The 17,060-nt window shown below is 37.5% G+C and overlaps 1 protein-coding gene across 4 annotated transcripts in view; it reads right to left on the bottom strand.

The window, feature by feature from the left end:
• Nucleotides 1-17,060, bottom strand: part of TENM3 (teneurin transmembrane protein 3) — a 763,383-nt gene that overhangs the window by 251,105 nt on the left and 495,218 nt on the right. The gene's annotated exons all lie outside the window — the stretch shown is intronic.

Here is a 17,060-nt window from a genome sequence, read left to right as displayed (position 1 = left end):
GAATTAGAAACTGCATATAAATCCATAGCCTAATAAATTTGCATATTATTCTATTAGCGGGTGTTCAGTGACATTCTCTAAGAGCAAGTTTACCCTTGATACACAAAGTTCTAATTAATATACAACAGATGGCAAAATTGCTTTTGGTTTTAATTTGTTTCAGATTTTTTTTTCATCTGGTTTTATTAACACCTACAGAAAACAGCATCTGACAGCTCCCCTAATGTGCCTTTAGATTTTAGCTTTTTTTAACAAACCAACCCTGAAATTAAATGGGTAATTTCAGCAGAACAAAAACGTTTTCAAAATGCATATAATCCCTATAATTATTTAATGGAGTTTTTTTAAGCTTTATTTAACTGCAATAAATTATTACAAGCTAGTTGCTAAACAGCAGTAGACTACTCTAGTTTAGTGCATTTCAAATAAGGCAGATCTGCACTATGATCTACTAATAGACGCTAAGTATTCTTTAGCAGAAGGTCACTCTGTGAAGCAGATGTTTTTTCATGGATATTTAACAGACTGAATCACATCTGATTACAACGTCAGAAGACTCACATACTTAATGACCGTTACATCCATTAGAACACACACAGAACAGATTTTCCAATTTCACAGTATGCAGTATAACTGTGTTTTGGAGTGAGACATAGGTGACCAGCAAAATGCAAGTCACTATGTCAGTGGTACAAATATTTTGTTTTACACCAAACCAGAACCATAAATGATGCAGCAAATTCAAAATATAAAGACAATGCTAGTTTGTAACCCTGCCAAAATTCCCTAATGCTACATAAGTCATAATTTAAATTTCACAAATTAATGTGACATTTGAGACCCACTTTCAATCTCATTACTTAGCTTTGGACCTGCTAGAATTCACAAATACTATATTTTTGCAAACAGACAGATGACCCTTAACTTAATGCTAAACTTAATATGGTTCCACACCCATAACATGTCAATTTTTGACAAAAATCAGTTCAAAGTGCAATATAATTTAAAAATGATTCATTAAATCATGCTATTAATATAAATGCACATATTAAAAGAGAATAGGAAACATAGGGACTATCTTTCATCTACAATGTGAACTCCAGCTGTGATTAAGCCAAATAAAATTCTGGTTATATGAAATGAATACCTGATATGTAATAGTTTGAACACATACTATCAAACTTATTTAGGGTACGACAATGAAAAAAAAATCCTTTCATAGCATATAACAGCAGTAATTACTGCATATTTCTAATGATCTCTAATAATCCACATCATATAATTACAAAACCAATAATTTGTCACTCTTGAAATCAGTGGCAGAGTTAATACCTAAATATAAGAAAATAAAGCTACTTCCTTGCACATACTCTATTCCTGAAGATCCCCATTTCCCATACCAGGGTTGCAATAATCCTGCTTGGTTTATTGCTTTAGTGTTCACGGAAACTGAGTGTCTATAACTTAAATTGAAATTAACCTTGGAGGGACTAGGAATAGCAGGGTTAAAATAGCTCATATAGCTCTAATTGTATTAGAAAAAAAGAAACTAACATTTAAAAATTCATGGAAGAATTCAGGGGTCGTATAACTAATTAGTTTTGTCTTCCCCAGCATCAGTGCATATGATTAGAATCTCTATTGAAGTCTTTAAGGTACATTTCAACAAGGTGCTTATCGAATAACGTAACCAGTTACAGTTATAAGGACCCAGCACAATTAGTGACAATGAAATGGAAGTGAAGAGACAAAAGGGAGAAACATTTCAAAGGGAAAAGTGACAAGCCTGTGCCTAAAAAGAAGTAGAGGAATGGGTCAGATGATTCCATATTTTTGACCATGACTCCATGGGAAAAAATGGTATTATATTCTATTTATGTTACCTAGAAGAAATTATATATTTGCTATAATACTACACAGAGAAAAGAAGGGCATACTACAAGTCACAATACTAAAGTTAAGTTCTAGTTCTGTTGGGTATCATGACAGTGAGCCTTCGTTTTCTCATCTGTAACATGCGAAAACATATTGCCCCATCCAGGTCTTAGGTGTGGCTCTAAGGATTTAATGAAATCTATTCATTCATTCATTTATTCATGCATTGAATCATTCATCCCACAAACATTTATTAATTCTATGTTCCAGGAATATGCTAAGTCACTAACAGGTGAAAACACTATAAAGGATAAAGCATTATGGAAAAACTTCCATTTAAGTTTTCAAAAATAAATAGTGCTACTGGGGCTTTCCCTAGGTTCACTCATTTACTTAGCAAATATTTCTTGAGAACTTAACAATGTACAAGACAGACAGCATGCAAATTTCCACGCTGTTTCCTGTGGTCTACTTGGGCTAGTTCAGTGCAGTGTGTTCTGTCTGTTGGGACTTCTTTTAGTTTGACTATACAATCATTCAGCATAGGTAGAAGAGGTCTACTGATAAACCATATCCAGATGATGAAAATTGGGTTCAGCTGAAAATTTGATGGAACAGAATAAGTGCAGTGTCTGAGTAAGTAGAGGTAGGGTAGTGGCCAGGAATTTAAATTATGCTGCAGACTACAAATGGAAGCACAATTTGACTAGTTAGGGGCAATGCTAGTGCTAGAGATTCGAGTTCACAGGACACAAGAGGTAGTTAGGGTATGAGTTTATCTATACCAACTTATTCAAGATAGAATAAGTAAATAAAGCATCAAAGGATAAAATAAAATTAAATATAGCTAGAAAAGAAGGAAAATTAAAAAAAAATGAAAGCAGAAAAGGAAAGATAAAGTCAGATTTAGGGTTACTGGAAAAAATGCCTGCTGTATGGTTCGATACATTTTTAAATTGTCCAGTTATCAACACAAAGAAGGAAAAGGACCAGTTACATGACTCAAGAGTGTTTTAAGTTTAAAAAGTTTTGTTTAAGGAAAACATAATTATTACCAGTACTGAAAATATAGAGAAAATTTTCTTGTAAGTCCTCACATTAAAAACAAAGTCTGGCTTCCTTCCGGAGAAAAACTAAGATGGCAGCTAGGTGAGACAGGGCAAAAAAACACCTCCATGAAAAACACTAGACAAAAACCAGAAAGTGACCCAGAATACCGGTTACAGCTATGCGCCAGCTGGACGAGGGATCCTAGTACCACAGGGGCCATATACTCGGTGAAACCGGGAGTCTGCATTCTGAAACAAGTGAGTAAGCTGGCTGGAAGATCTGCAGCCGCGTGGTGGTGTGGGGAAGCCAGGGATTGGCGTTTGGAGACCGACTGGCTCTTTAAAAAAAAAAAAAAAGGGGGGGGGGGAAAACCCAGGAGCAGCTGCAGTTGCAATAGTGGGAACCACGCAGTAAAACACAGCAAGAGGGGTCTGGGCCGGCCTCTCGGTGTCTGGCCTGGAAGACAGCCCACTGCAGATACCCTCGGGGCTGGGGGAATGGAGCAGAGAGCTGGAAGCAGAAAGAAACCCCGCGGCTAGCAGCTGGCTCCCCGGAGGGCTGGATAAACTACTGCCCAGGGCCGTGCCCACAGCCCAGAGCCCCGCCAGTTGTCCCAGAGCTGGGAAGGAGGAACTGTGCGAGGAGGGGGGTTCTGAGACGCCCTGTTCGGCCATCTTTGCATTAGGCTGAGAGCGCCCCTGCACAGCCCGGCAGCCTGGGGCTTCCCTTGAGGGACGGCACACACTGGTGACGTAGCACAGCATTCCCTTGGCAGACGTCCTGGAAGATCACAGCAGAGAAAGGGGGCCTGCTTGGAAAACCCAGGGACGCTATGCCAAGTCTGGTGTTTTGTGGGACAGTGAGAGAGAGGGTCTGGGGCTGAAATGAAACGAAGGCTTAGATTCTTGCGGCGGCCTTGAATCTCCAGGAACCTGGGGGATTTGAATACTAAAGCTGCCCTTCCTCCCTGGCCACCCATACACACGCCCCACATTCAGGGCGGACGGCTCCAGCAACACACCCAAACTGAGTTCTCCAACTGAACTCCACAAGAATCATTTCCCCACACTCCATGGGGACAAGGTTGAGAACTGACTTGAGGGGTATAGGTGACTCACAGACGCCATCTGCTGGTTAGTTAGAGAACGTGTAAGCCACCAAACTGTGTTTCTGAAAAATTAGATAGGTATCTTTTTTTTTACAAATTGAAAGAACCCTATCAAGCAAAGCAAATGTCAAGAGGCCAAAAACAACAGAAAATCTTAATGCATATGATAAAACCAGACGATATGGAGACTCCAACTCCAAACATACAAATCAAGATATCGGAAGAGACAGAGTACCTGGCACAATTAATCAAAGAACTACAATCGAGGAACGAAAACATTGCAAAGGATTTAAAGGACATCAAGAAGACCATGGCCCAGGGTACAAGCTACATAAAGAAGACCCTAGAAGAGCATAAAGAAGACACTGCAAGAATAAACAAAAAAATAGAAGATCTTATGGAAATAAAAGAAACTTGGCCAAATTAAAAAGACTCTGGATATTCACAATATAAGACTAGAGGAAGCCGAACAACATCTCAGTGTCCTAGAAGTCCACAGAACAGAAAATGAAAGAACAAAAGAAAGAATGGAGAAAAAAATCGAAAAAATCGAAATGGATCTCAGGGAAACGATAGATAAAATAAAACGTCCAAACTTAAGACTCATTGGTGTCCCAGAAGGGGAAGAGAAGGATAAAAGTCTAGAAAGAGTATTCAAAGAAATTCTTGGGGAAAACTTCCCCAACCTTCTATACAATATAAAAACACAAAGCATAAATGCCCAGCGAACTCCAAATAGAATAAATCCAAATAAACCCACTCTGAGACATATTCTGATCAGACTCTCAAATACTGAAGAGAAGGAGCAAGTTCTGAAAGCAGCAAGAGAAAAGCAATTCACCACATACAAAGAAAACAACATAAGACTAAGTAATGACTACTCAGTGGCCACCACGGAGGCAAGAAGGCAGTGGCACGACATATTTAAAATTCCGAGAGAGAAAAATTTCCAACCAAGAATACTTTATCCAGCAAAACTCTCCTTCAAATTTGAGGGAGAGCTTAAATTTTTCACAGACAAACAAATGCTGAGAGACTTTGCCAATAAAAGACCTGCCCTACTTCAGATACTAAAGGGAGCCCTACCGACAGAGAAACAAAGAAAGGAGAAAGAAATACAGAGAATTTTAACAGACATATATAGTACCTTACATCCCAAATCACCAGGACACTCATTTTTCTCTAGTGATCATGGATCTTTCTCCAGAAGGGACCATAAGCTGGGACATAAAACAAGCCTCAAGAAATTAAAAAAAAAAAAAATTTGAATATACTGAAAGCATGTTCTCCAACCACAATGGAATACAAATAGAAGTCAATAATTTTTGAATTGTAACTCCACTATTTACTTTCTACACGATACAAAATACACAAACTCTAAGGACAAATCAGTGGTTTTGAACTCAACATAAAATATGTAATTATAGACAACTATATAAAGGTGGGGGAATGGAGGAGTATAGGAACATAGTTTATGGTCCTATTGAAGTGAAGGTGGTATCAAGGAAAAACAAGATTGTTATGGATTTAAGAGTCTAATTTTAAGCCCCACAGTAATCACAAAGAAATTATCAGAGAATATAACCATAGAGATGAAAAGTAGAGTATGGGTTAAAAGAAATGGTGGAAGGGGCAATGGGGAGTTAAGAAATGAGTGTAGGGTTGCTGTTTGAGGTGAAGGGAAATTTCTAGTAATGGATGGTGGGAAGAGCATTACAACATTCTAAATGTGATTAATTCCACTAATGGAAGACTAGGGAGGGGGTAGAATGGGAAGATTTAGGCTGTATGTATGTTTCCACAATTGAAAAAAAAAAAAAAAAAAGACAGACTAAATAGATGACAATTGAATGACAAGGATGAACCTGGATGGGATTGGAGGATGGAAGACAGGAGGCTCAAAGGGACATAGTGGAGACATAAGGAAAAGGAAATATAGAATGTAAGCTTTGTATCATTGTTGAATCTCTTGTACTTCTTAGCTGCACTTAATGGGATTGCATAAAAGAATTTTCTTATTCATGGGAAGTGTATATGTGAATTATAGTGTTTGTTCAAGGATGTGTGCAGCTAGCTCTCATAGGTTCAGAAGACAGAGCAATAGATGATGGATGATAGACAGGGAAGGAGGGAGGGAGGGAGGGAAAGAAATAGCGAAGTGACAGCATGTTAAAGTTGGTGGATTGGGCTATCGGGGGAGGGGGGTCAGGGTATGATGGGATTCTGTGTATGGGGTTAGTATTGTTTTTGCAACTGCTCCTATAACTTTGAATTTATTTCAAAAAAAATGATGTAGTGCCCCCTTGAGAAGCCTGTGGAGAATGCAGGGGTATTCGCCTACCCCACCTTCATGGTTGCTAACATGACCACAGACATAGGGGACTGGTGGTTTGATGGGTTGAGCCCTCTACCATAAGTTTTACCCTTGGGAAGACGGTTGCTGCAAAGGAGAGGCTAGGCCTCCCTGTATTTGTGCCTAAGAGTCTCCTCCTGAATGCCTCTTTGTTGCTCAGATGTGGCCCTCTCTCTCTGGCTAAGCCAACTTGAAAGGTGAAATCACTGCCCTCCCCCCTACGTGGGATCAGACACCCAGGGAAGTGAATCTCCCTGGCAACGTGGAATATGACTCCCGGGGAGGAATGTAGACCCGGCATCGTGGGATGGAGAACATCTTCTTGACCAAAAGGGGGATGTGAAAGGAAATGAAATAAGCTTCAGTGGCAGAGAGATTCCAAAACGAGCCGAGAGATCACTCTGGTGGGCACTCTTACGCACACTTTAGACAACCTTTTTTAGGTTCTAAAGAATTGGGGTAGCTGGTGGTGGATACCTGAAACTATTAAACTACAACCCAGAACCCATGAATCTCGAAGACAGTTGTATAAAAATGTAGCTTATGAGGGGTGACAGTGGGATTGGGAATGCCATAAGGACCAAACTCCACTTTGTCTAGTTTATGGATCGATGTGTAGAAAAGTAGGGGAAGCAAACAAACAGACAAAGGTACCTAGTGTTCTTTTTTACTTCAATTGCTCTTTTTCACTCTAATTATTATTCTTGTTATTTTTGTGTGTGTGCTAATGAAGGTGTCAGGGATTGATTTAGGTGATGAATGTACAACTATGTAATGGTACTGTAAACAATCGAAAGTACAATTTGTTTTGTATGACTGCGTGGTATGTGAATATATCTCAATAAAATGATGATTAAAAAAAAAAAAAAAAAAAAAAAAAACAACAACAACAACAAAAAGTCTGAATGTCTAGGGAAAATTTTTATGACCAAGTTTCAAAATGGACACGTAGAACAGAGAACAGGGTCTAGACTTGGAAGCTAAAAAAGCAGTTATGAATCTCATCCAGATGGGCAGATCCTTACAAGAACAACCAGGACAGGAACTGTAGCCCTTTGCTTTAAACTAATCCATTCATAAAACGCTTTGTACAGATTTGATATAAAGTTTTGGATATAATGACTTTGAGTTCTAGTTGGGACATTTGACTTCACAGAGTCATGAGGCTTCATGCTCCTGAAACATGGTTTTGAATGTGTCCTTTTACTTCTGAAAAACTCCAAATGGTTTCCTAACGACTATAAAACATTAAATGAACTTTAAAGGTGAATGTTTATTTGTTCAAAGTAGCCCCCCAAATATTTTTTCCAACACTCCTCCCCCCCCAAAAATCGTCCTCATCTATTCTTTGTTCTAGTCAAGCTTACTGTGCCCATTGTAACATACCCCACATCCTTCTACTTAGGCATAGTTGCTTCCAACTGGAAAGACATTTTCCTCCAACTTTCTCTATCCAAATCCTACTTAACCTTCGAGCTCTAGGAAAGAAGGCACCCCTTATGCTTTCTTTAGGTAGAACTAGTTCATCTCCTCTCTGAATCTCAGAGTACTTATCCGTTCCATTTTTCTAGCTGTTTTGACTTCTCCCTCTGTATTACAGTTAATTTTGTAACTCTCATGTTCCCTGTTAAACTCTCAATGGGTAGACTCCATGTATAATTCATCTTTGAATCCCTCAGGACTACACAAGAGTAGATACTCAGATATTTGTTGAATGAATACTATTTGGGAAGAATTCAAGGAAGAAAGTATTGAAGTGGTAAAAGTGGAGCCTGCCCATATTGACTTTAATTGGAAGGTAACAGGCAAACATGTCTTTTTTCTCTAAACTAAATTCTTAATTCCTGAAGGGCAGAGATTCTTACTTAAACTTCTTTGGATTTCTCAGTACCCTCACTAAGCCTCGTACTTCAGACTCCTAAAAATATGCTGACTGACTGATGACATTTACACAACAATAGCACCTTGAGGGGCCATCTCATCCAAGCAGGGCACCATATAACTCACACCAGAGACTGATTTTTAGGAATATTCCTCTGGAACTGACTAGCAAATGTCCTGATTTTAAAAATCTATCTTTTAAGATGTGCAATGGGAAAAAATATTTAAAATATACAAAATCACATAAGCTATGAAAAGAGTACATAAGGTATATACAATAGCTTACCAAACACAGTATGTCTATCTTGTATTTTAAAACTTTTGATTAGAAATGCTCCAAATTAGACATTTCAGAAGAGACACAGATTATTTCTTCAAAATTTTCTATCCCACTTTTTTTAAAAAAACAGAATGCTTGGTCCCAGGCTTACCAAAAATTATGTATTATAGCTAACCAGTGCCTCTACTGAATTCAACCTTTCTGATGTTCTTTTTTCAAATTCTGACTGCTCATAAAAGTTTTATGAAAGCCTAATAGTTGCTTGTTTTTATTTGAGAAATCAAATGAAAATTACAGGAGACATTTTTAAAACTTCATATTAGACGAGTAACAGAGATTAAATAGAAAAGACTTCAGTCATTTTGTTCAACTCTTTGCCACCAAAAAACCTGGCTCTCCAACAATGTTATTTAAGGCTGTCATTTCCCATTTAAACCTATTAGCATGGGTTAATAACTTGGGTTATGGTATATGTTGAATAAGGTTTGTTGAGTACTAGCCATGAAAGTGCTATGAGTCATAGAAGTTATTTGATAGGAGGTAGATTCCAGTTTAAGCAATTTACAAGATCTCAATCCCAAGTCAAATGTAAGGCATATGAACTGAGCTCTTTGGAATGATGAAGTTTAACTCTATTCATGGGGAAGAACAGAAACTTTTGACAACTTTTCCTGAATAGCATCTCTGCTGCTATGGATCAGTGAGATGAAAGGTGCCACAAGACGAATGACAATAGATATGGGATATGTCATCCTTTTTCTTGATTAAGTTACTTAATCTTTCTGAGCTTCATTTATTTTATAGGGTTGATTTAAAGGATGGAAAAGTTACAGGGCCCGACATACAATAAGTGCTTAATAAATAGTAACTGTTACTAAAAGCAGGGGAAGAAGCAACTCCTTTCTGGGCAGAACATCACAAGAAAAAACAAGGTAATTGAAGAGCTGTGTTAGCAACTAATACCATCATCATAAGAAATAACATACAATCAAATATATCTGAAGAGAAAAATTTTTTACTTTAATGGGTAAGAACACTAGAATCAGAAATAAGATAGGAATAAAAAGTAATCTCTTGCCAGATGCCACAGAAGAGAGAATTTGAATGAAGTCAGGCTGAGTCAGTTTTCCCCGTCTAGCATGACCAGAGAATCATGTCAAGGGGAAAAAAAAAAAGAATACTTGTGCTTTGAACATAACTGTGCTTATTTACTAGTCTGATTTTTTTTTAAATTAAAAGCTACTATTGGCAGTTCCTACACTTACGTGCAATTCAGCTCCAGCTCCTCTGTGGTTTACAGCCTTGGGCAGTGCTTTTCTGGACAGAGTGAAAACAGACTTTCAAAGGGAAAGCTGGGAGAGAAAATACTGCTTGCTGGGAGATAAAAGTGTGTGTGTGTGTCTGCATTTGTATGTGTGTGCCTCTGTTCATATGGGAAGAAGGAAAAAGAGAGTGTGAGATGAGAGGTGAGGAGGAGAATGGGAATGGCACTTGCTTTGAGGTGGTGCACACAGTTGGAAGGGATGTCACCAAGGCTCCTCCAACTGCTTTGTCCTACTTGCTTATTTCATTATTCTGTCTCTCTCTTCTTTCCCAGGATCTTAGTTGTGGGCTGGCTGGGCATATGCCATGGTAAGGAGAATAACACATTGCACTGTTTAGAAATGTCCCCAGGGAAGAAATAGCCTAACATGGAAGGGTGAAAGTGACTGATAGCTGTGCTGCTTTGAAACAACTGTTTGCCATTTGAATAAATACCGGTAACAAACAACAAATGGCAGAAATGAAAGTGAGGACAGAGGAGAGACAGAGAGAGAGATAGAGGGATGGAGGGAGAGATGCAGGGTTTTATTGTTTCGAAACTGTTTAGATCTTGGGAAGCACAGTTAACACACAGAACACCTAGGCATTCATCAGCATACAGGTTACTCTTGGATACTAACTAACAAAACACAAAGTTGAATAAAGGTAGTCCTGGCTCTCTAAGAGTTTGCTGTATGACACACAGATCATGTTGAACTAGACAAACATTTAAAAGAGTCTAAGTCCATCTATTAGTGATTGCAAAGGTAGAGTATTAAAGCCTTTGATTTGTATCCTAAAATTTATTCATCCTCACTTCAGTTCTTGGCTATATCTTTACGTTCTTCTAACTGTCTCAAATAAAACATGTTTTCTTCAAGATTGACCTCTTTCTTAAAACAGGTCACCAAAACAAAACATAGAACTTTTTATTGTTGTATACTTTATTAATTTTAACTATATTGTACAGAACCTTCGAGTGAATGTTCCAAGTGAACAAGGATCAATCAAAGTCGGTTTTCAGTTTTGAAAATCCCCAATCTAATTCTTAGATTTAGCTGAATCTTCTGTTCCATCATCAAGTAACGCTGTGACCTTGGGAAAATTTTTTCTCTTGATTTTCTAACGGCAAATTTGGGTAACAACATCTCCCTACTTGACTGCATTTCAGGAATAATACACATTGCATTAAAGAAAAGGTTTGGGGGGGAAAAAAAGCTTTGGTAAAAAAAAAAGAGGTTGGGCTATTAGAAAGGTGGTATTAGAAATCCCAAGGTTTTTTTAAAAAATGATACCGAAAACAGCAAATTATGTGTAAAAATGTTTCCTTTGCCCAGAAAGTATCATATACATTGCAGACTCTTTGTAGTCGTTCTTTCCTATGAAGAAAAAAATTAAGTGGCAAGAATTTTCCTTATAAATGAAGGAAATCTGAGTTAAGGAAATAAATGTTTATAGTCATTACCACATACCTAGTGGAGCTTACATTAGAGCAAAGGTATTTAGATATCCAGGGTGTTCTCTTCTCCTTTCTACCCCTGCCCCACAAATACTGCATTAATAAGAGAACCACTTAAAATTGCGTAATGAAAACTGGAAAAGAAACACATCACCTGACTCAGGAAATCACATTCACATAAACCTACTCCTCTGGTTCATTATTTTATTTAGTGATTCTCACAAAATCCAGATGTTTGAAAGTGAATTGTCCATTTAAATATCTCAGTAAGCCCCTGGTTGAAATATGACACTCTGTAAAAATTTTCACCACAAATTATGTCACTTAAAATTTCAGATAGCTGTATGAAAATCAAAATGAAAATATAAATGCGCTTTAAAAATAATAAAATGCTATATAAATAAATAATATTATTATTCCATCATCATCGTCTATCTATACAAAGAATTTTGAGTAAGAAAAACCTTAGAGATGGATGAGAAGATGTAAAAGGAAGACTTGTATTGACCAGAGGGCATTACTTAAAAGAGCACAGATGGATTGATTTACTGTACTCATTGGGTTAGTGAGAATCTGATTAGGATCCTTACGGTCATTCTTGGATAGGAGGATTAGAAGAAATAGAAGCATGAGTCTTTAAATCTTTGCATTCTCTTTTTCCTTTGAGAATCCATTGTACTTTCTATTTCAAGCAATCTGACAACCCAGATTACTTGCTAACTCCTCTGCTATAAACACCTAGAATTGCTGAGTACAATATAACAAATACCTTTTGGATTAATCCAATGGAATTTATATTTTAGGTTAATATAATTGAATTAGAAACAAAAGGTGGGCCAAAAACAAGATGAGAGAAAAATTGCTGAAAGTTTGTGAGCTGATTTTGTGGCTTCCCTGAGGTTTACCAGTCTGTAACCTTTTTTTTTTTTTTTTTTTAATCATCATTTTATTGAGATATATTCACATACCACGCAGTCATACAAAACAAATTGTACTTTCGATTGTTTACAGTACCATTACATAGTTGTACATTCATCACCTAAATCAATCCCTGACACCTTCATTAGCACACACACAAAAATAACAAGAATAATAATTAGAGTGAAAAAGAGCAATTGAAGTAAAAAAGAACACTATGTACCTTTGTCTGTTTGTTTGCTTCCCCTACTTTTCTACACATCCATCCATAAACTAGACAAAGTGGAGTTTGGTCCTTATGGCATTCCCAATCCCACTGTCACCCCTCATAAGCTACATTTTTATACAACTGTCTTCGAGATTCATGGGTTCTGGGTTGTAGTTTAATAGTTTCAGGTATCCACCACCAGCTACCCCAATTCTTTAGAACCTAAAAAAGGTTGTTTAAAGTGTGCGTAAGAGTGCCCACCAGAGTGATCTCTCGGCTCGTTTTGGAATCTCTCTGCCACTGAAGCTTATTTCATTTCCTTTCACATCCCCCTTTTGGTCAAGAAGATGTTCTCCATCCCACGATGCCGGGTCTACATTCCTCCCCGGGAGTCATATTCCACGTTGCCAGGGAGATTCACTTCCCTGGGTGTCTGATCCCATGTAGGGGGGGAGGGCAGTGATTTCACCTTTCAAGTTGGCTTAGCCAGAGAGAGAGGGCCACATCTGAGCAACAAAGAGGCATTCAGGAGGAGACTCTTAGGCACAAATACAGGGAGGCCTAGCCTCTCCTTTGCAGCAACCGTCTTCCCAAGGGTAAAACTTATGGTAGAGGGCTCAACCCATCAAACCACCAGTCCCCTATGTCTGTGGTCATGTTAGCAACCATGGAGGTGGGGTAGGCGAATACCCCTGCATTCTCCACAGGCTCCTCAAGGGGGCACTACATCTTTTTTTTTTTTTTTCCCTTGTTTGTCTTTTTTCTTTTTTTTTTTTTTTTTTTTTTAACTTTCCCTTCTTTTTTCAAATCACCTGTATGAAAAAAAAAGTTAAAAAGAAAACAAACATACAATAAAAGAACATTTCAAAGAGACCATAGCAAGGGAGTAAGAAAAAGACAACTAACCTAAGATAACTGCTTAACTTCCAACATGTTCCTACTTTACCCCAAGAAAGTTACATAATATAGCAACATTTCAGTGAACTTGTTCCTACTACATCCATCAGAAATTAACAGACCATAGTCATTTCTGGGCATCCCCAGAACGTTAAATAGCTTATCTGTTCTTCTTGGATTATTGTTCCCCCTTCCTTAATTGCTCTCTACTGCTAGTTCCCCTACATTCTACATTATAAACCATTTGTTTTACATTTTTCAAAGTTCACATTAGTGGTAGCATATAATATTTCTCTTTTGTGCCTGGCTTATTTCGCTCAGCATTATGTCTTCAAGGTTCATCCATGTTGTCATATGTTTCACCAGATCGTTCCTTCTTACTGCCGCGTAGTATTCCATCATGTGTATATACCACATTTTATTTATCCACTCATCTGTTGAAGGACATTTGGGTTGTTTCCATCTCTTGGCAATTGTGAATAATGCTGCTATGAACATTGGCGTGCAGATATCTGTTCGTGTCACTGCTTTCCGATCTTCCGGGTATATACCGAGAAGTGCAATCGCTGGATCGAATGGTAACTCTATATCTAGTTTTCTAAGGAACTGCCAGACTGACTTCCAGAGTGGCTGAACCATTATACAGTCCCACCAACAATGAATAAGAGTTCCAATTTCTCCACATCCCCTCCAGCATTTGTAGTTTCCTGTTTGTTTAATGGCAGCCATTCTAACCGGTGTTAGATGGTATCTCATTGTGGTCTTAATTTGCATCTCTCTAATAGCTAGTGAAGCTGAACATTTTTTCATGTGTTTCTTGGCCATTTGTATTTCCTCTTCAGAGAACTGTCTTTTCATATCTTTTGCCCATTTTATAATTGGGCTGTCTGTACTATTGTCATTGAGTTGTAGGATTTCTTTGTATATGCAAGATATCAGTCTTTTGTCAGATACATGGTTTCCAAAAATTTTTTCCCATTGAGTTGGCTGCCTCTTTACCTTTTTGAGAAATTCCTTTGAGGTGCAGAAACTTCTAAGCTTGAGGAGTTCCCATTTATCTATTTTCTCTTTTGTTGCTTGTGCTTTGGGTGTAAAGTCTAGGAAGTGGCCTCCTAATACAAGGTCTTGAAGATGTTTTCCTACATTATCTTCTAGGAGTTTTATGGTACTTTCTTTTATATTGAGATCTTTGGTCCATTTTGAGTTAATTTTTGTGTAGGGGGTGAGGTAGGGGTCCTCTTTCATTCTTTTGGATATGGATATCCAACTCTCCCAGCCCCATTTGTTGAAAAGACCATTATGGCTCAGTTCGGTGACTTTGGGGGCCTTATCAAAGATCAGTCGGCCATAGATCTGAGGGTCTATCTCTGAATTCTCAATTCGATTCCATTGATCTATATGTCTATCTTTGTGCCAGTACCATGCTGTTTTGAAAACTGTGGCTTTATAATAAGCTTCAAAGTCAGGGAGTGTAAGTCCTCCCACTTCGTTTTTCTTTTTTAGAGTGTCTTTAGCAATTCGAGGCATCTTCCCTTTCCAAATAAATTTGATAACTAGCTTTTCCAAGTCTGCAAAGTAGGTTGTTGGAATTTTGATTGGGATTGCATTGAATCTGTAGATGAGTTTGGGTAGAATTGACATCTTAATGACATTTAGCCTTCCTATCCATGAACATGGAATATTTTTCCATCTTTTAAGGTCCCCTTCTATTTCTTTTAGTAGAGTTATGTAGTTTTCTTTGTATAGGTCTTTTACATCTTTGGTTAAGTTGATTCCTAGGTACTTGATTTTTTTAGTTGCTATTGAAAATGGTATCTTTTTCTTGAGTGTCTCTTCAGTTTGTTCATTTCTAGCATATAGAAACATTACTGACTTATGTGCATTAATCTTGTATCCCGCTACTTTGCTAAATTTGTTTATTAGCTCTAGTAGGTGTATCGTTGATTTCTCAGGGTTTTCTAGATATAAGATCATATCATCTGCAAACAATGACAGTTTTACTTCTTCTTTTCCAATTTGGATGCCTTTTATTTCTTTGTCTTGCCGGATTGCCCTGGCTAGCACTTCCAGCACAATGTTGAATAACAGTGGTGACAGCGGGCATCCTTGTCTTGTTCCTGATCTTAGAGGGAAGGCTTTCAGTCTCTCACCATTGAGTACTATGCTGGCTGTGGGTTTCTCATATATGCTCTTTATCATGTTGAGGAAGTTTCCTTCAATTCCTACCTTTTGAAGTGTTTTTATCAAAAACGGATGTTGGATTTTGTCAAATGCTTTTTCAGCATCTATTGAGATGATCAATTGATTTTTCCCTTTCGAGTTTTTAATGTGTTGTAATACATTGATTGTTTTTCTTATGTTGAACCAGCCTTGCATGCCTGGAATGAACCCCACTTGGTCATGGTGTATGATTTTTTTAATGTGTCTTTGGATTCGATTTGCAAGTATTTTGTTGAGGATTTTTGCATCTATATTCATTAGGGAGATTGGCCGGTAGTTTTCCTTTTTTGTAGCATCTTTGCCTGGTTTTGGTATTAGGTTGATGTTAGCTTCATAAAATGAGTTAGGTAGTGTTCCATTTTTTTCAATGTTTTGAAAGAGTTTGAGTAAGATTGGTGTCAGTTCTTTCTGGAAAGTTTGGTAGAATTCCCCTGTGAAGCCATCTGGCCCTGGGCATTTATTTGTGGGAAGATTTTTGATGACTGATTGGATCTCTTTGCTTGTGATGGGTTGGTTGAGGTCTTCTGTTTCTTCTCTGGTCAGTCTAGGTTGTTCATATGTTTCCAGGAAATTGTCCATTTCTTCTACATTATCCAGTTTGTTGCCATACAGTTGTTCATAATATCCTCTTATAATTTTTTTAATTTCTTCAGGATCTGCAGTTATGTCACCTTTTTCATTCATTATTTTGTTTATATGGGTCTTCTCTCTTTTTGATTTTGTCAGTCTAGCTAGGGGCTTGTCAATCTTGTTGATCTTCTCAAAGAACCAACTTTTGGTGATATTTATCCTTTCTATTGTTTTTTTGTTCTCTATGTCATTTATTTCTGCTTTAATCCTTGTTATTTCTTTTCTTGTACTTGGTTTAGGATTGGTTTGCTGTTCATTTTCTAGCTTCTTCAGTTGATCCATTAGTTCTTTGATTTTGGCTCTTTCTTCCTTTTTAATATATGCGTTTAGTGCTATAAATTTCCCCCTTAGCACTGCTTTTGCTGCATCCCATAGGTTTTGGTATGTTGTGTTCTCATTTTCATTCGTCTCTATATATTTAGCAATTTCTCTTGCTATTTCTTCTTTAACCCACTGATTGTTTAGGAGTGTGTTGTTTAACCTCCAGGTATTTGTGAATTTTCTAAGTCTCTGATGGTTATTGACTTCTAATTGTATTCCATTGTGGTCAGAGAATGTGCTTTGAATAATTTCAATCTTTTTAAATTTATTGAGGCTTGTTTTATGTCCCAGCATATGATCTATTCTGGAGAAAGTTCCGTGAGCACTAGAAAAGTATGTGTATCCTGGTGATTTGGGATGTAATGTCCTGTAGATGTCTGTTAAATCTAATTCATTTATCAGATTGTTTAGGTTTTCAATTTCCTTATTGGTCTTCTGTCTGGTTGATCTATCTATAGGAGAGAGTGATGTGTTGAAGTCTCCCACAATTATTGTGGAAACATCAATTGCTTCCTTTAGTTTTGCCAATGTTTCTCTCATGTATTTTGTGGCACCTTG

This window comes from Choloepus didactylus, chromosome 3, assembly GCF_015220235.1.
Source record: "Choloepus didactylus isolate mChoDid1 chromosome 3, mChoDid1.pri, whole genome shotgun sequence".
Lineage (NCBI taxonomy): Eukaryota > Metazoa > Chordata > Mammalia > Pilosa > Megalonychidae > Choloepus > Choloepus didactylus.
This window is presented reverse-complemented; position numbering and strand designations above follow the sequence as displayed.